This window comes from Octopus sinensis, linkage group LG9 (assembly GCF_006345805.1).
Source record: "Octopus sinensis linkage group LG9, ASM634580v1, whole genome shotgun sequence".
Lineage (NCBI taxonomy): Eukaryota > Metazoa > Mollusca > Cephalopoda > Octopoda > Octopodidae > Octopus > Octopus sinensis.
The window spans coordinates 40,813,266-40,840,848 of NC_043005.1; the positions used below are offsets into that span (position 1 = coordinate 40,813,266).

General features: G+C 34.3%; 1 protein-coding gene across 2 annotated transcripts in view; it reads right to left on the bottom strand.

Moving 5' to 3' along the window:
* The window catches only part of LOC115215702 (syntaxin-6), a 153,363-nt gene that overhangs the window by 51,822 nt on the left and 73,958 nt on the right, over positions 1-27,583 (bottom strand). Inside the window, exon 2 of one of the 2 annotated variants that reach the window (XM_029784988.2) lies at positions 25,756-25,783. The exons of the other annotated variant lie outside the window; for it this stretch is intronic. The gene's annotated coding sequence lies outside the window, so the exon portion shown is untranslated. The remainder of the gene's footprint in view (positions 1-25,755; positions 25,784-27,583) is intronic. 2 annotated transcript variants of the gene reach the window in all.

A 27,583-nucleotide genomic window follows, 5' to 3' on the forward strand; every position in this document is an offset into this window, starting at 1 on the left:
TTTTAATGGTGAGCAATAATGTTTAATTAGACTTTATATCATCATTAACAATTCAATAATTTAAGGAAATCATCATTTTCACTAATGGTTCATTACGAGGGTTTTGTGTTATGATGCTTGCATGCTTGAGTGAGTGCATAAATGTGTACCTGTATATGTGTGTGTATCTATTAATATACATTATATATATATATATATATATATATATATATATATATAATGTACTGTTCTGTGATAGATAATTCAGCAAAGAAAGTAATCCATCTGGTGAGATATAAGTATTATTTATTTAAAGGACATAATACAAGTATTAAAGTGCTACTAATAGTTTCATATGTTGAGAAAACTCAAACATATTATTCAGGTACAAACCACATATCATAGTGAACTAAAGAAATTGAATATACAGACACACACATATACATACATACATACATACATATATATATATATATATATATATATATGTAGACAGATAGATAGATATAGATATACACACACACACACACACACACACACATATACATACATATATACACACATATACATACACACACACACATATATATATACACATACATATATATACACACACACACATATATACATACATATAATCAAACACAATGTGAGGATAGGGTGCAAGTAAAGTTTTAGCAGATGCTCAAGGAAGGAAACAAAGATGGTTTAATGTTTCGAGCAACTTTCTTCTTCAGAAACAGAGGAAAGTTCAACAGAAAGGATTTTTTCCACACATGAATATATATATAATGTACATGTATAAAATATATATATATATATTCTACAGGAAATAAAAGAATATTTGAATTCAAGATGGCTCTGAAAGACAGAACTGAACACTGTACATACATACACATGCATGTATACAGTGGTCTCTTGGTGTACATAGTAGATTGGCCTTGCAAATCATTATGCATGTTGAAATCATGAAATTCAAGGAAAATACATTTTTCATGATATTATCAATAAAAAACAATGTAGCAAAATTTAAAGCTATTGGAATGAAATTAAAAATATGATTATCACACATGAGTGTGTTTATCTTTGATAATATTGATGCTTTATAACTTAATGGTCCAAAAACATTCACCTACACATTACTATATAACACATGTAATTCAATTTTATGATAACATTAAATTTGCTAATCTTTTTCTCCTGTTCTTGATATAAAGGTTCTTTTTGACATTTTCATCCAAAATAAGCTTGTTTTGTCTGCATTAAAGATTTGTTTTAAAGAATTTCAAACCTTCTATTATATTAGTTAATTGTAACAGAAATCCATGTGCAGTTTTGTTATTGCTTCACTTTTGTTATATAATTTGACATCACAGAGAAAGCTTACTATCCAAAAATTCAGACTATAGTTGATCAGATGTTCGATTATGATTTTGCCTTTGTTCATTTTAAATGTTCAACAGTTCACAAAACTATTTTTTCACATTTTGTAGAATCCTTTTCTATTCTGAAGTTCGTTTAATATTTTAATACACATTTCTACAGAAACTGTCTGTCTTGTTCGGTTTTGGTTTCTGTTTGAAACTATTATTCAATATTGAAAATATTTAAAATATAAAAATGATAAAAGCAATATACATGCTACTTTAGCAAGTGGTATGTGTTACTAATCTCACTTTTATAGAAATGGAGTGAAAATAAAATGAAGGGAAAATATAAAACCAAAAAATAAATGACAAAGTGGTACCTGCCAAAATGAAACTTGCAAACCAAGCACCGTGTTAACTGAGGAAATCTCTGTGTGTGTATGATCATCATTTGATATCCGTGTTCCATGCTGGCATGGGTTGGATGGTTTAACAAAATCTAAAAGGTCTAAGCACTGCATTGTGTTCCACAATTGACTTTGGCATGGCTTCTATGGCTGGATGCATTTCCTAACACTAACTATCACTGGAGGGGTTGACCATGCGGTTTGCAAGACTATGAACCCTGAAAGAGGCAGCATTATGCTGAGAGATGAAGGGTTAAAGAATGGGAGAAAGGGTCAGAGCAGAACAGATTTCTTGTTTTACAGAGGCCACATGGCTATTCACGAGGCATCTCTGTGGATCCTCATGTAGGAAGTGAGTCAAAGTAAATGGAGGAAGAAATGGGAATGTGGGAATTGCTAAAGTGTAGAAGAGATTGCAAGATGTGGATGGGTGGGGAGAATATAATAAATGAAGAACAAGTGTTGAGTGGATACCAAGTAGAGGAGAGGATGAGCAAATGATGAAAGAGATGAAGAGTAGCAGAATAGTTATAGTGGTGAAACAGTAGACAGAAAAACTGAGAGAGGGAAGATAATGAGGTGGGGGTAGGGATGACCAATGATCACAGGAGTGAAGAGCAACAGGTGATGATAATATACACACACACACATATATATATCTATAGAGAGAGAGACATACATATATGAGATGATTCAATATTTTTTTACAAGCATTTCTGTATAGTAAACTGGTTTCTAAGAAATGTTTAAAAGCTGTTTCCCATGCTTGCTTGTCAAGAAAACAATGTTAGCTAACTCCTAACATTTTCCCCATTTTAGCTTACTGCAGCTATTTCTGATGTCAAAAATATTCAAAATCAGCAAAGCTACTATTAAATTATTTCTTCTGATTTTACTGGTTAATATTTGAACATCACTTTATTCATGAATCACAACATTTCCTCAACTACAGAGATTTTGCAAAAGTTGAAATGTATAGTAGCTTCTCATGTTCTTTACTGATAGAAACGAGTTTCTCCATGTTCTTCACAGATAGAAACAAGTTTACACAGATGAACTAGGTACCAGTTGTTGTATTGTGATGTGGATGCTAGGGTACATGGTTTCTAGGTCACTGGCCTGTGGTGACCTAAATGCTTAACAATAATATCCTGTTTGGAAGCATCACTTCAAATGGTTTTTACATCTATTTTCCCACACTATCATGGGTTAGTCAAATATATTTTAGAGACATTGTTTTATAACTGGATTTTTTTCCTATTGCTGACCATTATCTATTTTTCAAGTAAGGGACCTTTTGTTCCACACATCTTCAAAGGTGCAAAAGCAGCTGATGGTTTGTTGACAGGAGAAATGATAATAATGACATCACTTGTAACTCAATGATTTTTGAAGAAGCACAAATGTAAGCAAACACAACACAGATATTTTATAAGTGTGTGTCAAAAGGGTAAAGACCTGCTTTGGTTATGAATAACCATGGGATTGCACCTAGAAAGTTTCACTTCACAGCACTAGTTTGGGCAAGGTTGTTTTTACAGAAGACCAGCAGTTGCCCCTGAATACCAGGTTCCCCTCTCCCTGCCACTGATGTTATCCAAGGGAAAGACAAAGGCTGATACAGCATTTCTACAGCTGAGTGAACTGGAGCAATGTGAAATAAAGTGTCTTGCTCAAGAACGTAACACACAGCTCAGTCCAGGAATTGAACTCACTACCTCATGATTGTGAGCCCAATGCTCTAACCACTGAACCATGTATGGAATACTCATATACAATGTAGGTGCTTTGCTTGTTTGCTGGTTGGCTGTGATTTGATGTGGAGGAGATGACTCTCTTAAAGTATCAAGTATTAAAACACCTGAAAATTATAGTCATAGACAGGTGAGATAACTCACGCCAAGTCCCATTCAGGAGGGATGGACATCAATGTTTTGCCACTTTGGTGGCTTATTAATATCATACACCTGAACCAAGTGGGAGGCAAATTGAATAGCCTGTCCACGATTATGTAAAATGGTGTAAAAACCAACTGTTGATATGCTCAAACAATGCATATGTAGGAGTAAATTCAAATAAGAATTAGAAGCAACATGAGCATTGTAAACGTTATCAAATGCACATACACAATGTATTTGCTTGTTCACAGGTTGGCTGTGATTTGATGCAGAGGAGATGATTCTCTCAAAGTGCTGAGGGTCAAAACACCTGAAAGTCGTGGTATGTGTGTATTCTTTTATTTGTTAGCCATTTGACTGCAACCATGCTGGAGCACAACCTTAAAGGATTTTAGTTGGATAATCAACCCCAGGACTTATTCTTTGTAAGCCTAGTACTTATTCTATCAGTCTCTTTAGTTGAACCGCTAAGTTACAGAGACATAAACACACCAACATCAATTGTCAAGCAATGGTGGAGGTCAAACACAGACATAAACACAAAAATATATACATATACACATATTTATATATGACGGGCTTCTTTTAGTTTCTGCCAACCAAATCTACTCATAATACCCTGAGGCTATAGTAGAAGACACTTGCTCAAGATGCCACGCAGTGGGACTGAACCCTGAAATACAGCCATGCCTTCACCTATTATATATATATATATATATACACACACACACACACACACATATATATATACACAACAAACTTTTTCAGTTTCCTTTTATCGAATCACTCGCAAAACTTTTGTTGGCCTCATACTAGAATAAATATAGGTAAAGACCTCCTTTGGTCATGAATGATCATGGGATTGCATCTAGAAAGTTACCCTCCAAGGCACAATTCCAGGCAAGTTTTTATGCAAGATTAGCAGTTTCCCATGCATACTAAGCCTCCCTTCTCCACTCTACTGATGTTATCCAAGGGAAAAGCAAAGGCCAATACAGCTTGGCACCAGTGATGTTGCATCCCATTTCTACAGCTGGTGAACTGGAGCAACATGGAAAAAAGTGGCCTACTCAAGAACTCAACATACAGACCAGTCTGGGAAGCAAACTCACTACCTCAAAGTTGACTAGAGCCCTAAGTATCAGCATCATTGTTTACTTTTCAATGCTTGCTTAGGTCAGACAAAGTGAAAAATAAAGCATGCTGAGAACATATGAGTATGCATATATTTGTGTGTATGCATGTGTTTTGTGCATTGTGGTGCTAAGTGAGAACGTTTGTAAGTATACTGTGTGGGTGTATGTGCATAAAATTTGGATCTATATATAAAAGCAGTGGTGAAGCAGACCTGGTTCCCATTGTTGTTCATCCAATATGCATCTGCTCCAAGATTCAGTAGATACTGTTAGCATTGACCTCTGCATCTATAAATTTCTTATGGCAAGTCTCCAGCTTCAAATTCAATATATACCTGTCCTAATATTTGGCAGCACAGGCCTCGCTCAATACTACCACTACTGTTACTGTCAATATTTATTGGCAAGATATGCTGCTACAGATCATGCTATTTCAAAGTGGAACTGGAGATGACCTGTAGAAACTACAATATGAACCTCTGAGTGGAATGAAATCTAGTGAGGAGTCCCTACACAGTGACTCGACTTGCTAGAAATAGCAGCCAAATCTTCCTCAAGTTACAACCTGCTATATTAGAAAGGGATGCATTGCATAATATGGTCCAGAGTTCCTTGTATACAGGAAATTGTAGTATGGTCATAATTGGAGTGTCTAATCATAGGTGTGTTCAGAGTTGACCAGGACTAAGCTACAATAACTCTCCTTCCCAAGAGGGATGCATCTCCCTAGCTTCCTGCCCAACTTTTTGATTATTTTTCTTTAGTCATCTTGCATCCTTGACTTCTCATGCTCTCACAGCAACTCATTTGTTTGGTGACCCTTTCTTAAAAACCACCAGACCAATCTCTCAACTTCACTTTTAGCCTTAATTTTCTCATTCTCAAATGAGGGACCAAAACAACACATAAATTTTCCCTATCTTCCAGCTTATTTTGAATGATTTCTTTCTGGATACAAGAATCTTATTTATCCTACATGAATACTACATTGATGAAGAGATTTTAATGAAGTGATAGTTTATTGACAGAATCTTTTTATACAAAACCCATGGATAACATTTTTGTAGCTAAGTGTACTAGTTGTTAAAATTTTGGCAGCTTACCACTAAATAAAGATTTTATATGTATGAATATATACAAACACATATCAGTTTTATAATTCATTTTTTCCATAATTACATATACTGGAGGGGTTTGCAATACAGAAACCTTCCACAAGTCTTAATCATTATTTGTGTCTAAAATACTTTTTGTCAGCTAAAAGAGACACTGAATTTAGATGATGCATGTATTGTAGGAATATTACTTATGAAGAGTGTATACAGCAGTCTCTACCAATTAACAACAGAGTCAGAGAAGGAATATTAAAAGAATAGTAATGATTTATAAACGGTCATTTTGGAACAAATAATCTCCAAGTAATTTGTTTGAAAATCTGTGCTGTTACTACTTTGTAGATGAAAAAGAAAAGCAACATGGTTTTGTAGTACTTATTATTATAGTTGCATAAAGCAATGGAATAGCGGAAACAAAGTTTTGAACTAAATTTCTTACAGTATTTAGATTTGTCTCTCCATCTTTTAAGTTCAAATCCTATTGAAGCTGACTGCCTTTCATCTTTTGGAATTGATAAAACAAGTGCCAGTCACTTTCTAGAGTTAGATTAATGGACTATAGTCTTGCTATACCAATATGTGGCCTTGTGCCAATGTAAGAGAAATCAATATTGCTTCAATTAGATTAAAACAATTGTTTACAGGGAAAGAACTTAACTTTTCTGGCTAGTAACTATTGTCTTCACAGTGATCAGTACATACATACCTAAAGCCATGATAAAACTATCTTTCCTTAAAAAAAAATCAGTGCTAAACAAAAAATCAAAGGAATTAACAATGAAACTGAGTAAAAATTTGTGAGTCATTCATACAATGCCTATCCTTCAAGGATATTGTTGTTTTGTAGCTTAAAATGTTTGGTGTTTTGTAACTGTTAATGCAATACAAAAATAAGTTATTTTGTTTAATAATTTCTGCCAGACCATTGTAAACAGCCAATAAGATACATATAGTACAATACACCATGGTACAGAGCAGAAAGAAAAGCAAGAGAATGTGCATTCAGAAATGCGCATGCACACACATATTAAAATATATGTAGCTATGTCTGTGTATTTGTATTCACACACAGATATAAATATATGACACACACACACACACACACACATATATATATATAAATATATATATATATATATATATATATATATATATAGGGAAGGAAAAACAGTACTTTTGACTAGATATTACATGAAGAATGGATTTAATCCTAACTGTAGGCAATGTTTGGTCATAAAAAATGCAACATATCCTACAATGTCTAATACAGCAGTGACAGTGGAGCAGTAGAGAGACTGGACAATAAATCAAAGCTTACACAATTGAAACAACCTTTGCATGACAGCAATAAGCAAATGAAAGCAGAGACAATGACTTAGAAATACAGAAGACATTTTTAATATCTAAAAGAAACAACAACTTTTCCCTAAGTTGAACAAATAATATATTTATTAGTAATGTATTTACAAAATAGTAGAGTTCTTTTTTTCTTTTTCTCATTTCAGTCATTAGACTGCAGCCATCTTGGAGGTACTGCCTTTAAGAATTTTAATTGAATGAATCAACTCCAGTACTTATTGTTATTTTTTATTTTTTGTAAAGTCGGGTACTCATTCTAATGGTCTCCTTGTTAAACCACTGAGTTAAGGGGATGTAAACACATCAACACTGGTTGTCAAGCAGTGTAGTGGGGGACAAACACAAAGACACACACACACACATACACACACACACATACATATAGCAGGCTTCTTTCAGTTTACGTCTACAAAAGGTTTTGGTTGGCCTGAGACTATAGAAGACATCTGCCCAAAGTGCAACACAGTGGGACTGAACCCAGAGTCGTGTGGTTAGGAAGCAAGCTTCTTATCACATAGCTATACTTGCATCTATAAATGATATATTTATTAGTAATGTATTTAAAAAAGAATGGAGTCAGCAACCTTTTTGTATTATATTTACATGGGTCACTACAGAAAACAAAAACTCTTCAGTAATTATTAACCATGACTATAATAAGCATCTTCCACATCTTTTGCTGTGCATGTATGTCTGCACATGCATGCATTTGTGTGTGTACGTGCATGCATCAGTGTGTAGATATATGTTCTTGTTGTTCTCTGTATTCTGAGACAAACGATGCCATGGTCTACTTTGCACTTTATTCTTTTGAATTGATAAAATAATAATATATCATACACCTTGGTCCATTCAACATATAATACTCTTCTACAAAATTGTGATCTTTTACCAATGTTGGTAATCATTCTTATGAAATGCAGACATGCTAAGGATGAACTGCTCAATCACTTTTAATAAATTATAAATACCATTTACAACACCAAGAAGACAAAATACATGCTAGTTGTATTCATAGTGCTTTCTCAAAAGAAACAATTGCGGTTTCTGCTATGATATTTTTTCCATCAAAACACATTTGTTATAAATGTTAGACAATGATTATTTTTACAAGAACACATTTACAGTGTACTTGTGTGTGCATGTGCATATGCTTGAGCTAAAAAATGAAAGTCAAACTTAGTTTATGAATGCTTTTAATTTTTTATCTTTTTCTATTATAACTAGAATCTTCCTAATGATGGTGTTGCCTCAAAGACTCATTTTTTTGTATTCTTTAATCAAGATATTATTATTATTATTATTATCATTTTTGTTGTTGTTGTTGTTGCAAATATCACTATGTAAACCAAATATGTGATATAACTGATGAACCCCAGTCTGTAATGTAGCTTCAATTCCTGATTGGAACTATTTCACATGTCTGTTCATCATTAAAAACACCCTGAAGAAGGAAACATGTACACACCCTGTTTGAATGAAAGAATCTTGGGATTTTTTGTTACTGTCACAATATTATGCTAGAATAGCAGTGACATTGCACTCAGTAGATCTCTATGGGTGTATAACCAAGTGGTTCAGTTGATAGGCTTCTGATTGTAAGGTCATGGGTTCAATTCCTGGATTTGGCAGCATATTGTGCCATTAAGCCAAGCGCTTAAATTTCTGGTTACTCAACTGTTAGCAAGAACCTGCCTTGTTCTGATTCAGCTTTCTTTGCATCCAGCTGTCACATGCCCAATGTTCTGCAGGGTCAAGGTTAAGAGGAGCATCTATGCTTATAACAACATATAGCCCTATAACAACTAGGGAAAAGCATTGTACAAGCTACCAGATCATTCACTTGTGATGGATGGTTAAGTAAGCTTTAGATTTCTATATCTCTTGGTATTTAAATATATCATGCACTCACCTTCTGTCTCTCTCTTTCTCTTCATTACCATATATTTTCTACTATATCTGTATAGCTCGAGCTGATTAGTTCTATATCTATCTATCTTCATTATTTATCACTATATTTTTCTATAACTATATATGTGTATATACATATACACATATATGCATACATACATGCACTGATACACGCACACAGGTACATACATGCACGCACACACACACACAGGTACATACATGCACGCACACACACACATCACAATTCTTTTTTGTTCAATGCATCTATTTTTCCATGAGTGAGACAGTTTATTTGCTGGAGGATTCCTTATGCAACTGGATACCCTTCTTGCTCACTCATTTGCTTACAAATACACATATCTACACACAGATGCATGCGTGTACACACACAAATGCATGCATGTGCAGACATACATGCACAGCAGAAGATGTGGAAGATGCTTATTACAGTCGTGGTTAATAACTACTTATTCGGTGGATCATAATCTCTCCATTTGCTTAGTGTTCACCAGTTATTGTTATGAACAGCTTTGGCCCAAAGTGATCACAATAGGCAGCTTCCACAGAGTTTGTGTGAATCTCTTTTTCTCCATATGTATGTATAATCTCTCTCTCTCTCTCTCACTCTATATATATATATATATATATATATAATATATATATATATATATATTTAACTATTACTTACACACACACACACACACATACATACACTTCTTTATGTATCGTCATTGTTTTATACCTCTATTTTGCCATAAAGTTCAATCGATCAATTTGAGATTCTATAAATGCTCCAAGTCTGACTGATTCACAATTCTTCAGCAGTGAAGAATTTCACAAAAGAATGGAGAAAGAAATCTCATTGATTCTTTGAAAAGATATTGAGAGCCAAAGGGAGATGCTATTTTTTTACTCCACAAACTTGTTGAAATATCACTCCAGAGAATGATAATGATATTTGAGGTAAGTAATGTGCATGTATTCACTCATACATACATTCTAAGTTAACTGATAATGAACAGATTATATGTATAGTATGCATATATTGCATAATATATATATAGTTCAAAATGATACAAAAAATAAAAGACAAAGAAAGGTGGGGGAACAACAAATGGTGACGTTTTGAGCCTACCACTCTTCTATATAAAGCAATGGAAAGAGAAAACAGATGGAGAGAGGAAAGAAATGGGGAGAAAAAAAAAACATGTCTGGATTAACAATTGCACATGTTGGACATCATCATCATCATTTAATGTTTTCTATGCTGGCATGGGTTGGACAATCTGACAGGACCTGATAAGGCCAGGAGTTGCAGCAGACTGTTTGTTTTGGCATGGTTTCTACAACTGGATGCTCTTCCTGATGCTAACCAAGTAATTAGCAATGCAAAAAGCTCCTCAGCTGGGAGTAGCCATGGGGCAGGATATGGAAAAAAGAATTTTAAATGAATGAACAATGTTTGCATTGATATATGTATGTATATCCATCAATACACCCACACACAGAAACATACATATACACACTTTATATATATATGAGATGTAAAAAAAAACTGCAATATTTCCTGTAGAATTTGAATGCTGCATCTGCTGTAAAGCTATATAAATGTGCTAACTACCAAAGCACTGAGCAAAAGTAACAGCGCAACTGTTCTCATGATGTTGGTTTCTGACATCATCGTCCACTCCTATTTTTTCTCTTGTATGCCAAAGACCAGAAAAAGATTTTAAGACATGTTCATGCCTGTAACATATTTCTGCTAGTGTTTCAATAAATAGAAAAACATGTAGTTTGGTGTCTGTCTATGTTTATGTTAATGGTGAATATTTTTTTTATATATATTGATGTCGCACCAGTCATTAGGTAAGACTTTGGTTGCTTGGTAATCACAGTTATGAGCAGTAGTCTAACTTGCTCAAACAAGGGATTTCCAGCATTAACATCACTATCACTTAAATGTTCCCAGTACCAGCTACTGTGCTCTCAGCAGGTTGTTAGTGATTTGAGAATATTTTAATATAGAAACATGCATCTATAGGTAAAGCTAAGCCAAGTTCTGAGTTCAGAATTATTTCCCCTCATAGGCACGGTAGAACATCTTTGGGTATCGCCTTTTCATAATGAAGAGCACAGAATTTTGAGGGTACAGTAAAACATGCTACTATCTTTTGCCTGGCACCAGATAAAACGCTTAGTGAAATTTTATCCGTTTTTACTTTTTGGGTTTAAATTTCACTGAGATCGACTTAGCCTTTCATTCTTTCAGGGTCAATGAAATAAGTACCAGTTGAAAACTGAGGTTGAGGCTTTGTGCTAGAAAGTATTATTATTATCATTACTAAAATGTTGAGGTGCAGAATCGTTAGCACACTAAACAAAATACTGTTACGTTTTTACATTCAGAGTTCCAAGTCTACCAAGGTTGATTTTGTCTTTCATCCTTTCAGGGTTGATAAAATAAGTACCAGCTGAGTATTGGGATCTATGTAATAGACTTCCTCCACCCCTCAAATTTACAGGTCGTGTGACAAAATAAGGATTATTAGTGAGCTGGCAGAATCATTAGTAGGCAGGGTAACATGCTTAGTGGCATTTCATCTGTCTTTACATTCTTAATTCAAATTCCACTGAGGTCGGCTTAACCTTTCACCCTTTCAGATAGATAAAATAAGTACCAGTTGAGCACTGAGGTTGATGGAATTGACTTACACCCCCCTTTAAAATTGCTGGTCTTGTGCCAAAATTATTATTATTATTATCATTATTATTACTATTATTTCTAAGGTAGTGAGCTAGCACCAAAGTTCACTTTGCCTTTCATCCTTTCGGGGATGATGAATTAAGTACCAGTGAAACACTGGGGGGGGGGGGGGGTCGATGTAATAAACTAGTCCCCTCCCCCAAAATTTCAGGCTTTGTGCCTTTAGAAGAAAGGATTATTATTATTATCAAAAAACTGTCAACTTATGCTTTAAAGTTCATCAATCTTTTAGAAAGTCATAATTCAGCTTTTGATCAACTTTGAGAGCTGAATTTAAAAGTAACTGTCAAAAGCTTAACATTTTAGAATGATGATAACAATTTGAAAAGAGCTGGTCTGGGAATACTAGGGCCTAATATTTAATGTTGCTTTCTTTCTTTGTATTTTTTCTTTATATAGATTAACTATAATAGAAATTTAAAATTTTGTTTCATATGATGTTTTTATATTCTGTTTTTGTTAATTCATTGATACACTGTTTGCATTTTTTCCTTGGTAGATTATATAAAGTAGAATTAGGTTCTATGTGCCAGCTCATAGATAAAATGTTTAGACACGTTGAAACACATATAAAACATGACTATTATAAACTTTTAAGACAAAAGAGGAGATGGCAAAATTTGCGAATCGTAGGAACTAAAAAAAAAAAACTCTGTAATTGTATTATTGGAAATAATATCAATGTCACTTGAATGTGCACTCCAGGGAATCTGGTTTGAAGCTTAACAGAACTGACAGATCAAGATATGACATGCATGTGATTCTTGTATGAAGAGCAATTTTTGACAACATTCGAAAATCTGCAGAATGCTATAAGAATACCTAATTCAACTGACTTGAAATGATACAGGAAAGTGTGCAAAATGAATGATAAAAGTAGTCACTATGCATATATAAGCCTTATTTTTGGCAGATTCTGCATGTATGTTAATAAATCCCACAACAAGATTTAGATAAAGTATGACAATGGAACAGAACATTGCAGTAATTAAGAGGTTAGAGTCATAGCAAAAAAAAGAAAAGAACAAAAACTACTCCAATTTTAGCTAATTCACCATCAGATTTGTATATTAAAAAAAGATTAAACTGTGAAGCCTGTAGATAGGTAGGTATGCAATTTTCTAAAATACAAAAGGCCACTACCTGAACAAATTTAGAAATCATAAATGAATTTTATTTAAAAAGAAAGATGATATTTACTTTAAAATAACTTAAGTGCTATCTTTTTAGACATCAAGTTAAACCTAAATCACCACTAAGCAGTATCCTTAAAAAGTATATTCATCCTCATCATCATCATTGTCGTTTAACGTCCGCTTTCCATACTGGCATGGGTTGGCCGTTTTGACTGAGGACTAGCGAGCCAGAAGGCTGCACCAAGCTCCAATCTGATCTGCAAGGTTTCTACAGCTGGATGCCCTTCCTAATGCAAACCACTCTGAGAGTGTAGTGGGTGCTTTTATGTGCCACTGGCACGAGGGCCAGTCAGGCGGTTCTGCAACAACTATGCTCAAAATGTGTTTTTTTACGTGCTACCTGCACAGGAGCAAGTCTGAATGTTGTTGGGATGGAGCTAGGAAGAGATAAAAAATACTGTGATGAGGTACAAAGTGAAAATGAAATAGTCACAAGAACAAGTCCCACAGAATGAAAAAATATTTTTAATAAAAATTATTTGGCTCAACCCATCATTTGTGCCAAAAATTGTATGGCATTATTATCTTTTAGAAGGGGCTGAAGATTGTATCATACCTTAATATCAGCTTTGGCTATGACTAGATGCCCTTCCTAATGTCAACCACTTTATAGTCTATACTGATGTTCTTTTCTTTTTTGTGACGCCAAACACTAGTGATGTCACCATGCAGCTAACAAAACAAAGATAAATGACTGACTGAGGCTACAGTAGAAAGATTTCATACTTCTATGTTAGAAGATATGTTGAAGTATGAAAAAATAGGGCCAAAACAGATTTATTGCTATACAGGAGCTACATGGCTACACACAGTATAGAAGAGTGAGTAAGAGTAACCAGGGTGGAGTTGAAGAGATAAAATAGCATTCACTTCATGGTAAATGAAAGTGAATAGAAATGGAGAGAGAACAAAAGGAGACTTCAAGATCATATGAAGAGAGTAAGTAGGAGAGAAAATATTATGAAGAACATGGATTGATGGATGGTTGATGATAGATATGCATAAGGGGGAAGTTGAGAAGAGTAGGTGATGTCTGTAGAAATTCAGTAGGGTTGATGGGTGAATGTAGTGAATGGTGGATAAGGGTAGAAAGGTGATTGATGAAACAAAAGGAAGGGAGAGTAGGTGATGACTGACAGTGCGGAAAGGGGTGAACAGCAGTAGAATTGTAGTTAGAATACAGTAGACAAGAGATGGATGAGAGCAAGGGAGATGTGTGGGTGGAAAAGAGAAGATAAAGTAGATGGGAAGAGTGAAAGATGTAAACTGGTGGAGAGATCATTTGGTAGCACAAGAAGAAAGGTTAATGTAAAAAGTAAGTTGAGAGGAACAATATTTAAAATAAAGAATGGATGTCAAGTGAAGTGGTTCTGGGTGGTGAGAAATATGGCCAGTTTTGTCAATCAATCAATCAACTAGGTTTGTCATAGATTTTTCGACATTATTCATGACAGACAGACTCTAAGCAGGGAAGGCATTTCATTGATGAAGTTGCAGATGATGACAAAAGAACTGTGATAAACTTAGCTGATTGATTGACCAAATGATTAATCAAAGAATCAATTAGTTAATTGGTAAAATGGTTAACTAGTTGACTACTACTAATAATAAAAGAAGTGAAATAGAACCAGTGCATGTGTTTGTTATTGGCATAATGATCCTCCTGAGATACAATAAAATAATGACTGTAAATATTACTTTATTTGGATCTTTTCGGGATTGAAAATATCCAATGACTATCCCCGTTTTGCAGTCCTGTTTTACTCTTATCTCACTATCAATACCAAGTCTTTGAGTCAGCCAGCCAGAAATGACAGAGTGGGAATCGTTTGGTAAAGAATTGGAACTGAGACCATGTGTTGAAACTGAAACGATTACATCATGGAAGAATGATTTTAACCATTTCTAAGCAAACAAAAACCTTTTGTTTATTTCTTAACAATGTAGACTATTATGAAGTATCATATGAAATTGTAATCTGGTTGCAGAAGTGTGACAAAACTTTTTGATACTTCATAATAGACCATGCCATTAAGAAAGACACAAGGAATGACTATAATAGTTTTTGTGCATTGTTAAATGGCTAAACTGCATCTTGCGTAATGCAATCGAGTCAGATATTAATTTGCTTGGAAACAATACTGTCATATCAAATTTAATCTGAATGGTGTGTGTGTGTGTGTGTGTGTGCGTGCGCGTGTATGTGTGTGTGTGTGTATGCATGAGTTGCATTTGGGAGATAGAGTTTTCCTGATCTAGATATTGGTTGGATTTGGCTGCTGGTAGATATCTGGTATCCTATCGATCTAGCTAATGTTTTTGAATGGAATGATGTGCTGTGACAGTGGTATTTCTTCTGCTTCCTTCTGTTTTAACAGAGTCAGTAGGTTGCTGGTGAGAAAATGTAGAAACAGAAGGGTATGGAAGAGTCAGTGAAGAGTTTACAGATATATCATCTTCACTACTTATCTCAGTTTCTTTCCTCCAGTTGAGAGAGAGAGAGAGAGATAGAGAAAGAAAGAGAGAGGAAGAAAGAGAATGGGAGACAGAGAAGAGTAAGCAGAGAGCTACAAAAAGGAAGAAATTGGAATACTCCCTCTCACATAACCTCTCCACTGCAACCATCACTGCCTAGAGACTTTCCTTTAACTTTCCTCTTGTTAACTTTCACCACCGCCGCCACTGCTGCCGCCACCATCAAAGTGCTTTTGCAATGTTCTGCTTGAAGATCATTTGAAAAAGAAGAATTACTGAAACATAAAATCTCTGGTGGTAGTGGTGGTGGAGGCAATGATGGAGTAGTAATGAAGATAAATGGAAACCACTCAAACCATTTTCCAGTTGTTGTTACCACCAGCACTGTGCAGTCAAGTGCATCTTACAAGATGCCTGTCGAAACACTGATATGGATGTAACATGCTGGTACAAGTTGAACACCAAACTTCCTGTTGATGCTGCTGATGATAGTAAATGTCTGACTGCCTCTACCAGTCTGCCTCTGCCCATGTGTTTAGCTCCCACAGTGTGTGTGTGTGTGTGTGTGCACATTTCTGCACACCTGCATGTATGTGTATGTGTATCAATCCATCTCAGCCTGCTTACCTATCCTATGTATGTATACCTGTTTCTTTCTATATGCTTCTGTGTGCATGTGCGTGTTTGTGTGTGTGTGTGTGTGCATGCATGTGCACAGCATATGTGCAGCTGTGTATGTGAACATGTGTTTGCATGTTTCTGCTTATCTACCTGTTTATTCAAGCATGTGAGTATGTATACATGTCTGCCCTGTCTGTATGTTTGTGAACAAATATGTGCATATCTGCCTATTTCAGGAGCTTACATTGATCAGGAACTATGTAATATGCTTAATCAATATACAAAAATTTAATATACAGATTTGATATTTATTGATCTGAAACTACATGGATGACAAGTCTGTGCTTTATTCTAAAATCTCTCAGCCCTCTCCTCAGTCATCCAAGCAACACAGGGTTTAATTTTGCTAACATATCAAACTATTAAGTTCAAATCTCACTACAACTAAGATACATAACATTTGCTTGCTCCAGTTTACTTCAATGACAAAAAGCAAGTTCAACACCTACAACAGTATGTCCAACAGAAAAATCCCCTCATCCAGACAAGCATAGAAAATGGATTTAAAACTGCGAGGAGCAAAGTATACTTAACAGTGAGCATGTACAGTCATGTTTGTATATTTATAAATTCACTACTAACACCATTTCTCTTAGCATATGTTTAAGCTAAAGTGTCTGTGAGTGTGTTCTACGAAGTTGTCTGGAGTCATTAGTTGACAGACATGTATTTTTCTATGGCTTCTGTCACTTAAAGACTGTTCTATTTTGTCAAATTGTCAAGCCATCTAGCATTAGATGTTTATGTATTGACAATCATATTGTCTTAAGACCCCGTTCAAATGTTACCGTTAACAACGAATGTTTCAGTCATGGATAAAGTACATAAAATAACTACAAGTTTTAGTTTATCAGATTATAATGAAAGGCTAGCTATAAATGTGCAATTCTTCAAATTTTTAACAAAAATTTGTTTAAAAATATAAATAAATATATATGCTTTTAAGCGTGTACAGATTTATAGACACATCACCACCATTAGTTTACTCTCCATAGAGCAGAAATGTATAAATTTCTACTTCTAAAGCTTCATTAATCATGATCTATGTATAAACTTCCAATATTTCCTGTCTCAATTATATATGATGCTAAGAACTGATGAACAAGAACTAGCATAAACCACTTATACCAAGTGTCTGGATTTAATTTCTAAGTGACTTTCAAAATATTTCTTACTTTTTCTTCCTGTACAGCCTAATTCAATATGCTCATATTTTTTTTATGAATCCTAATTTCTAATTCCTGTTTTATATAAATGACATAAAAAGATTATTTTTTTTAAATACACATTTCACACTTAAATCTGGAGAAATTTTTTTAAAGAAAATCTCAAGAAAATTTTCAGATGCAGACATGTTTGTGTGGTTAAGGAGCTTGCTTCTCAACCATGTGGTTTTGGGTTCAGTGCCATTGTATGGTACCTTGAGCAAACATTTTTTACTGTAGTTCAGAGCCAAAAAATGTCTTGAGAGCGAATTTGGCAGATGGAAACTCAATGGTTGGCGTGTATGTATGTATGTATGTATGTATGTGTGTGTGTGTGTGAGAGAGAGAGGGAGAGAGAGAGAAATGGATGTGAGAGAGAGTGAGAGAGAATATTCACTTTTGACACTTTACTTGCAAAAGAACTGAGCTACAAATGATGAAATTTGTTGTCATTTCTGTCAAAACCTCTGCTAACTTTTGAAAATGTACTAAATAAAAAAAAAAACCTTTAAAAATCATGTAAGGGTTAGTGACAGGAAGGCCACATCGTATAACAATAACTAAATAATTTATATTTGTCTAATTCATACCAGCATGGAAAAATGGAAGTAAGATGAACGTCTTGGATTGTGAAAACGAAAGTTTGATAACATACATAAGAATAAATATAATTTGGGATTCTGTCCCTTGTCACAGATTAATGCTATAAGTACCACCAATAAACAATACACACAGACAGATGCATTATGTGACACCTTGGGTATCTTCTACTATAGCCCAGGGCTGACCAAAGCCTTATGAGCTGATTTGTTAGAGGAAACTGAAAAAAATTTGTTGTGTGTGTGTGTATTTTGTATCTCCTAGTCTTGATATCACATGATAGTTATAAATGAGTGTCACTATCACAAGCAGTATATACGTGTATATATACATATATCTACACATGTCTATATGAGAGGGAATCCTTGTCAAGACAAATATTTGTGGTTATAAATCTGAACCCTGAAACAGCAACTGTATTCATTCCACTACTCACATATTGATTATCTCCACTGAATATTTGAATGCAAATGCAGCTACAACAAACTGCAATCAGTGAATGAAAATAATTGGGAATACTAAGAACTTTTTACCTCGTAATTCAGTCAGAAGCTCAAATCAGAACCTATTCTTAATTATTTAAACAGAACAAGATGACAATCAAGATTGAAGGTTGGTCACCCTTATGACAAGTTAATACTAGTTTTGTGATAGAGTGGCAGTGCTTGTACCCCAGACCACAACCTCAACCTCTACCATCATCACCACAATGGTGGTGATGATGGTAGAGGTTGTGGTCTGGGGTGCATGCAATGACAAATGTTGCAGGCTATTGTAGACAGGATCAAAGGTTGTGTTACTAATCGTAGACAAACTTGTGGATTGTAGAAATTGCAATGATGATAGTGGAGGTAGTGATGTCTGAAAATTGTTGATGATGAATGTGGTGGTGGGGAGGGGGAGTGAAAATAAAAAAATGTTAACCCTTAGTTGCAGATGATTTATGACCTGGTAGCTAGTTCTTGTTTTCGTGTGTTGTTTTAGATGGCCTCTGTACTTGCAAAACACTCTCTCACTGATAGTAATTATGTTTATTACAGTAAATAATGAAAATACCAAATTGATAGTGTTACAGCCAGATCTAACATTCTAAATGACAGCTGGAATGCATACCCACCTCCCCACCATCGTGCTAAAACCAAAAAAATAATGAATTATTTTGATTGGTCATTTTTAGTACAACAGAACAAATAATATCACATGCTACAATATACTGTTGGGTTTTAATTGTACTAGTATAATGAAATAATAAACACAAAACTAATACTAAAAGACTGAAAAGTACCTACAATTGGACAGAACTGAGGAAATTACATGAGCAGCAGTTGTCTATTATCACAAAAGCATGAGGAACATTCCAAAACAGTAATTCCAGGAACAAGGATTTGGAATTCAAACTCCAGACAGTGGAGTTACAGAAATCTGCCAACTGTAATTCCATAAAAATATTTTACAAAGTACTTCAGAGTTAATAGAGATATTCTTAAATCTTAAGACATGACTCAGCTGATGAGGTGTAGCTGAAAATTTGTTAAACCAGTAAGAATAATTCTTTTATACTTTTATTTGTTTCAGTCACCTGACTGCAGCCATGCTGGAGCACTGCCTTTAGTGGAACAAATCACCCCCAGGACTTATTCTTTGTAAGCCTAGAACTTATTCTATCAGTCTCTTTCGTGAAACCGCTAAGTTACAGAGACATAAACACACCAACATCGACTGTCAAGCAATGGTAGAGGTCAAACACAGATACAAACACAAAAATATATACATATACACATATATATATATGATGGGCTTCTTTCCGTTTCTGTCAACCAAATCCACTCACAAGGCTTTGGTCGGCATGAGGATATAGTAGAAGGCACTTGCCTAAGGTGCCATGCAATGGGACTGAACCTGGGACCATGTGGTTGGTAAGCAACTTACTTATCACACAGCCACTCCTGTGTCTATGGTAATTTTTTTTTTTTTGACTAGAGAATATCAATGTTGTTTAGCTGTATGATTAAAGATTTCCAAGTTGTGGCTATCCTGTTAATTTTCCAGGACCACAGTAGCTAACACGTACCCTTGTTGACAACACCAATTTTCCTTAAATCAGTGCATCATATTGAATAAATTTCAGTCTATTATTTCTATGTATTGTATCAACCACAAAAAATTAAGTCAAGTAGGATTTGAAATGAGACCACCATACTGTTCAGCATCACATCTGGTCCACTATTTTAAATAATAACACCACTGGAAATATTAACTTGCATGATGATGTTATTCCAGAAAGCATAAATTAAGATATCTTTAATGTGTATATATATATATATATATATATATATATATATACTTAAGGAGTATTATGTATTTGGTTTACTAAATCTTAACCTATCGATCATGACTGGATATCAAAAGCATTAAAGCATTGGTTGATGTATTGTAATAAAGCCATGTGTGCTGGTACAATGTAAGAGAAATAGACAAAATAGACTAGGGGATAAAAGGACATTACAAGATTCCTGTTGTGCAAAGACCAAATAGGCTTGCAAACAAGTAAGGGATCAATATTGCAGAGTTATGCTGACCTGCTGATCCATTCAATACATAACATCATGGAATAACTGACATTGATATTATGAAAGTAATAACGACACAATGTTCGTTTAAAAGGATAAAAATAAGAATTAATTATCACACAATGTTACAAACAAAAGGAAAATAATATTTCCCCATGAAGTACAAAATATTAACATATTTTTATGATGATGATAGAAGACAATATAATAATCATCTCTATTACCCCAGTGAGAATTGAACAAAAAATGTAAAAGAATAATACATAAGACAATTCATGCAGCCCACTACCAATTGTGTCACATAATTATAATAAGTATAACAAAGTCAAATTGTTTAAAAGAAGAAGGCAGAAATAACTTTATTAACTAATAAAGCAATTTTTAAATGTGAGAACAAAAGATGGAAATAAAATTTACAAAAGAGACAAAAAAATCCAGAATGAGAGAAAAAGTAATTCCACCACCCAACATAGTTAATTAATTGAACATTTTAAGGCTCCAAGACAGATGAGAGAATGTCAGATACACACAAAACAATAGGGACACAACACACTGATCCAGTCTTGTTAGAGAAAAGCCTAAATGTGTGAGTATATACATTAATGAATATATGTAGGCATATATGTAAATATGAACACTAACATGTATATATGAAAGGATGTATTTGTCTGTGTGTGTATGAATGAGTGTGTAGCATGGAAAACAGTTATATATATATAGCTGTTTTCCCATGTTAGTATGAGCTGGACCAGTGGTTCCCAAACTTTTTCAGGTTGCTGCCCCCTTGACACCCAGGCCATATTCCTTGCGCCCCCACCCCAACTAACCATCACAAACATAGACCTCTTTCTGAAGCAAATTTAAAGCAATTGTATCTCACAAATAAAACTTAACCCAACCCAATGAACCCATTATTTTGTTGTTTTTACATGAATCGCCACCCTATTATTGCCCCAATTTTTACATAAACCGCTACCCCATTATCGCTCCACTTTTCTTCAACACCCTTAGAATTTTCCACCATACTCAAGGAATCACTGGGCTGGACTAATGACACTAACCATTGTGGTCATTTTCTATTCCCTACACACTGACAGTGCAAAAATCAGCCAGCTCAGTTACTGTATAGGCCATAGTATTTTTGCTATGGTTTCTTAGAGATGGATACCCTTTCCATTATTAACCACTTTCTTCAGAAAGTGAAGCATTTTATTAGGCTACATCACCTCCAATTGTTACAATGCAAACACTTGCACACACATATAGATGGCCATATCCAAAATTTAGTTATAACTGTCTCAGTTTACTATAACATCTTTTGGATATGCATACATTACAATTTTCTATTTGTTTTCCATCATTAATATGAAACCAAGATCCTATAAGAAATTTAAAAGCCAAGTCCTACATCAGCTGATGTTTCACATATGCAAAGTTTCCAGTGCTGACCCAGTGCATACAGAATCCTCTCCTGTGAGCTATTATTAATCAATATTACAACAGACAGAATGAATCCAGTGGTCAGTGGAGTTCAGAGAGGCTTATCACACAATACTTTCTTCTTACAAAGAACTGAAGATCTTTGTAATTCTCACTGTGAGCTGCAACAGAATATAGATTCAAAGTTGGGAGTGAAAAGCTAATAGCTAATTTTTATTTTCTTCCCAATAAAATCTATATCACCTTAGGATATCTATTGATATCCTTGAAAACGAAGAAATCCTATATAAAGAGGTAAATGATGAGTGACAATGTATGTATACAGCTGAAGTGTACAACCCTAGTACCACCTATATCAGGGGTTCCCAGCCTCTTTTGCCCAAAATTATCTTCTGTTTGATTAAAATTATATACTGTTTCTCTTTTCTAGCTCAACACCCCTCTTTCACAGACTGATGTTTTACAAATTCCCTTTTTCTCATGTTCTACATGAAAAATAAGTTAAGAGAAACAGTATATACTTTTAATCAAACAGAAGATAATTTTGTACAATTGTTTATTACCCACATCATAGTATCATATCCAGAAAGTGCCTCTTTTTAGATGTCTGCATGGATTAGGGCTGCCTATTTTAAACTTTAACAAAATTATTTACAATAAGGACTTATATAACAAAATAATATTGGACTGAGAGGAATCATCGGTTGTTTTTCTTCTCAGTGGTAATACAATTACAATGTCTTATTCATATTCATTTCTGACAAGGATTTCGTTTATTTTAAATGTGTTCAAAACATTGCACCTGGCTTAAACATATTTCTAGGAAAAATCACAACATAGCTAAACATTCAGTGCCTCCACACTGTCTTCTTGACACTTGCTGCACTAGGTCCTACCCTTGTAACTCACCCCTGAGGAGATGGGTGCTATAGCCAAAATTTAAGAACTACTAATATAGGGCATGACTGAGCTTGGGAAAGCATTGACCTCTCTGAGATGACTGGCCCTTTTCTTTTATTTATAGTGTCAAGACTATTTAGTTATGATTGTTTCTGTAACAACCATACATATTGGCATGTGAGGCAGCATGTTTTGTTTGACTTTAACATTTAATCTCACTATATTCAGCTCAAATATTCTATCTGTTTTGTATTAAAAACTGTCCAGATCTACCCTCTCGTACGTACTCTACAATGTCATTCTATAAATATACAAACACACCATTGAAATTTTGAAGCTACAAAATAACGCAGGATTAATTCAAAATAATGTGAATAAATAAGCAATACATTTGACAATAAAATCTGAATGCTAAAGGGTTAACAATCAGTCCAGGACAGGAGTCAATAAAACTCTTCCCATAAATATTTGTAGGCTCCATCCAATCATTACAAAGAAATTATGCATATTGAAGTAAACTGATTTTATTAATGTTTATTGTAGTAAACTGATTTTATTACTAGGTGTAGGCACGGCAGTGTAATTAGGAAGTCCACTCTGAAATCATGTAGTTTCAGGTTCAAACCTGTTGCATGTTACCTTAGACAAGTGTCTTTTGCTATAGCCCAAGGCATCCAATACTTTGTAAGTTGAATAGGTAGAGGGATATAGTATGGAAGTCTGTTGGGTGTGTATGTATGTGTATATGTGCATATGTACATGAATATTGACTTTGCTCGACCATGGCTTTGCATGTCAACAAAGAATGGAAACATCATATTGCCTCTTTGCTCAAATGCTTACAAGTGAAGTGGTAATATGATGTTGGCATTTTTTTTCATTGACATTATGACCAGTGAAATAAAAAAAAAACTTACATAAAAAACTCCCAGGGAACTACAAAATGCTGCCTCAAATAAATCTTCATCCAACCAATGCTAGTATTGGAAAATAGTTGTTAAACTAATAACAGTAGTCTTTGGTATATCAGTGGACTCTCAGCAAATTGTATTCGAACAATTTTTAAGAGAGAGGAACTACACTACTGACTCTTATGGCAAAAGCCCTTATGGAAATCATAAACACATTAACCCTTTAGCATTCAGATTATTCTGTTAAATGTAATGCTTCTTTATTCACATTGTTTTGAATTAATCCTGCATTATCTCATAGCTTTGAGATTTTGATGATGTGATTGCTTATTTTTAGAATGACATTGTAGGGTAGTTGTGAAAGATCAGATCTGGCTGATTTGAACATCAGAAAGGTAGTATATTTGAGCTGGATATGGCAAGTTTAAATGCTAAAGGGTTAAACTTCCCATATCTTCACATATGTAAAATTAATGGGTATATAATGCACACCTTTTACATGAATGTTATTGAGAAAACCATAAAGGTTATAACTTTGACAGCATTAAGTAAGATGTTCATTATAATAATATGGATGGTAATTCATAGAGAAAGCACATGCAATGCATCTTTCAACATGATACTCACATATGACCTTAGAACAAGCAGAACAAAGAAGACTTCTTTGTTTTGAAGTAAGGATGAGGATATTGTGGTTCATTGGACACCATTAAAGAGAGAAGAGTATAAAAAAAAACACATACACACACTTTAGATATATAGTATATAATTACAATTCTAATTTAATATATACACATAGAGTACGATATAACTAAGTATCTCCTTCACAACAAATTTAGCCCTTAAAACCAAGCATAAAGCTGCCTTTTCTTCCCACCATACTCATTCAAATGAGAGTGGTGGGTGTTAGTTTCGTAAGGTATATGGTGACTTCATTAAACTTACTATTATGAAAAAAGAATCCTGTACACTCTGTAAAGTAGCTGATGTAAAGGGGGGCATCAAGTTGTAGAAATAATGCCAAAACAGTCTTCTATCACATTGAACCATCCAACCTATCCCAGTATGGAATATAGGTGTTAAAGATATGATGTGTGTGTGTGTGTGAAGAGAGAGAGGGGGAGAAAGAGAGAGAGAGAGAAGAGAGGGAAAGAGAGAGAGAGAAAGAGAGAGAAGATAAAGTGGATTAAAATCCAAGCTATATCATCAGGAAGCATTTCTGCGAATACCAGCTATCCATAGAAGGTTATTTTTCAGAACAAAACTTTTCGTACTATCCGAAATTCCAGATCAGGAAGATTATTCGCAGAGTACAAATACATTGAGTCAAAGACTTGAATTTATGGTATTATCTTTAATTCTGTAGTTACAATTGTTTTAATACACCATGGGAGATTTATTTCATGGAGATAAATATTAATATAAAACATGAATATATTAGTCCCCTTGGTGAAATATAAAAATATAAATATGATGATATTTCAAGTGTTCAATGTATTGTTTTTGAGACTTAGTGTAAAGAAATGCACATAAGTACTTAGAAATATATATATAATTATAATATAATGAATTCATTACATTCATATTAGTATTGGTATTTATTTTTATGAAATGGATTTCCAATGTTGTATCAGATCAATCTAATGTAACTACAGAATTAAAAATAACATCATAAATTCCAGTTTTGATTATATATATATATATATACACACACACATATAGATAGGTATATATATATATATATACATATATATATCAGTTCATGCAAAATCTAAATGTAGCTGAAGGAAAGTTTAAAATAAAATCTTAAAAGCCTGATTAACTTCAAAATCTCAACTTACAATTGGGATTCAGAGCATCATAAGATACCTGGAAGGGAATGGAACAGCTTTCATTAAGAAACAATAATGATAATTCCAGACAGGTATGATTTCTGCAACTGGAATTTTAGCTTGAAAAGATAATGGGTAAGGGGAATGAAATAACATGAATTAAGTTAAGATAAATGAGAAGTGAAGAGAAGAAAGAGACAAGGCGAGAGAAAGTGAGTGGGGATGAAGGTACATTGAGAGTCAGAGAAAAAGGAGGAGAATAAGAGAAGAGAGGTGAGATAAAGAAGAGATATAAAGATAGAGTTAGTGAGAACAGAAAGAGAGAAGAGAGAGGAAGAAAGTGAGTGTAGGAATTAATTTTTAATCTCTCTCTCTTACAGTGAGAAGAAGGAGCAAGGCAGAGGGATTGAGGCAGAGGGAGAAAGAGCAAGTGTGACAGGAAGAGAAGGAGTCAAATCAAGAGAGAGAGTGCAACAAAGGGAAAGTGAGAGAGGAGTCAAAGGAAAGCAAGAAGGGGTATGGAACTGACTGAGTAAGAGAGGAGGGAAATATGATAGAGAGATAATGTAAGAGTGACAGAAAGAGTGTGGAAAAAGGGGTGCAGAATAAGTGGAAGAATGGCCTTGTGGAGTTGGTGGTAGTAATTGAGATTTCAGAGTTGTTTAGGACTAGATCAGTCCTTGTCATGCAGATCTATGATTAAAGGTGTCCTAATCAGGACTAACTCATTTTTTATCCAGACATAGCATGTCTAGGTACATTATCCAATGTGTTCCTCTATGTGAGTGACCATTTCAAAGCTCTCTCATTTGAGATTTTGTAGCTGCACTGTAGGTGGCTGATACTAAAGATCCTTCCTTTGTAGACATCATGATGATGAAGATGATACATAGGTGAAAGAACGGTATAACAGATTAGATAGCTAGATTATAGCTCTGAATTCAGATCATGCCAAGGAATATTTGAAATGGTTAAATCCTGTATACATGCCTCTGTATTAAAGGTGCTTCAAAGAAATTCATAGTGGGAAAAACACACAAGAAAACCAGGAGCAAAATAGATAAAAATTAGAATAGTAAAAAGAAAAGAAACAAAGAAAGTAGGGTAAAAATAAACAAAGAAAGTAGGGTAAAAAATAAACAAAGATCATAGGAGACAAAATAAAAACAGGTAGAGTGAACAAAATACAAAAATATGATAGTATCTATGTAATATTTCATATTTGGGCATCTTTCCATAAGACACTTTTTTTTCCATTTTAAGATGGAAATTACAACTTCAGAGAAAAGGGGAAAAAAAAGAAACAAAAAAGCCAACTTTATAATAACTATCAATGCAACCTTCACCGCCATTAATATCCTGCAAAATGTCAATGGAAGGTCATGGATGATGACTCTTTACCTTAACTAAAAGAAAAGTGTGTGCGGGGGGGGGGGGGGAAGAAAAAATCACTAGCTCACATATATACAGAAATCCGTATTAAGCACATTTCTCCTGTGGCTTTTGCATATATGAAAATTTTGTCTCCTTATTTATTGAAGGAGAGAGAATAAGTAATAAGAAAGAAGAGATGATGGCTGCTGATCATAAGGGATCATGTCTACTACCATGGACTTTTCAAGTTATTTCCATCAGATGAATAATTATTGAACACTCTTTACTTTTCTCTTTCATTTTCTTTTTAATGGGCGGATAGGGTGTTCAAAAGTTGAATAGAGATCAAGAAGCATGACTGTGCGCATGCACGTGCATGCATGTGTGTGTTAGAAAGAAATATAGGTAGGTGTTTTTCTTTCACACATACGGACATCATGCTGCCTTCCTATCTTGCTGAAAT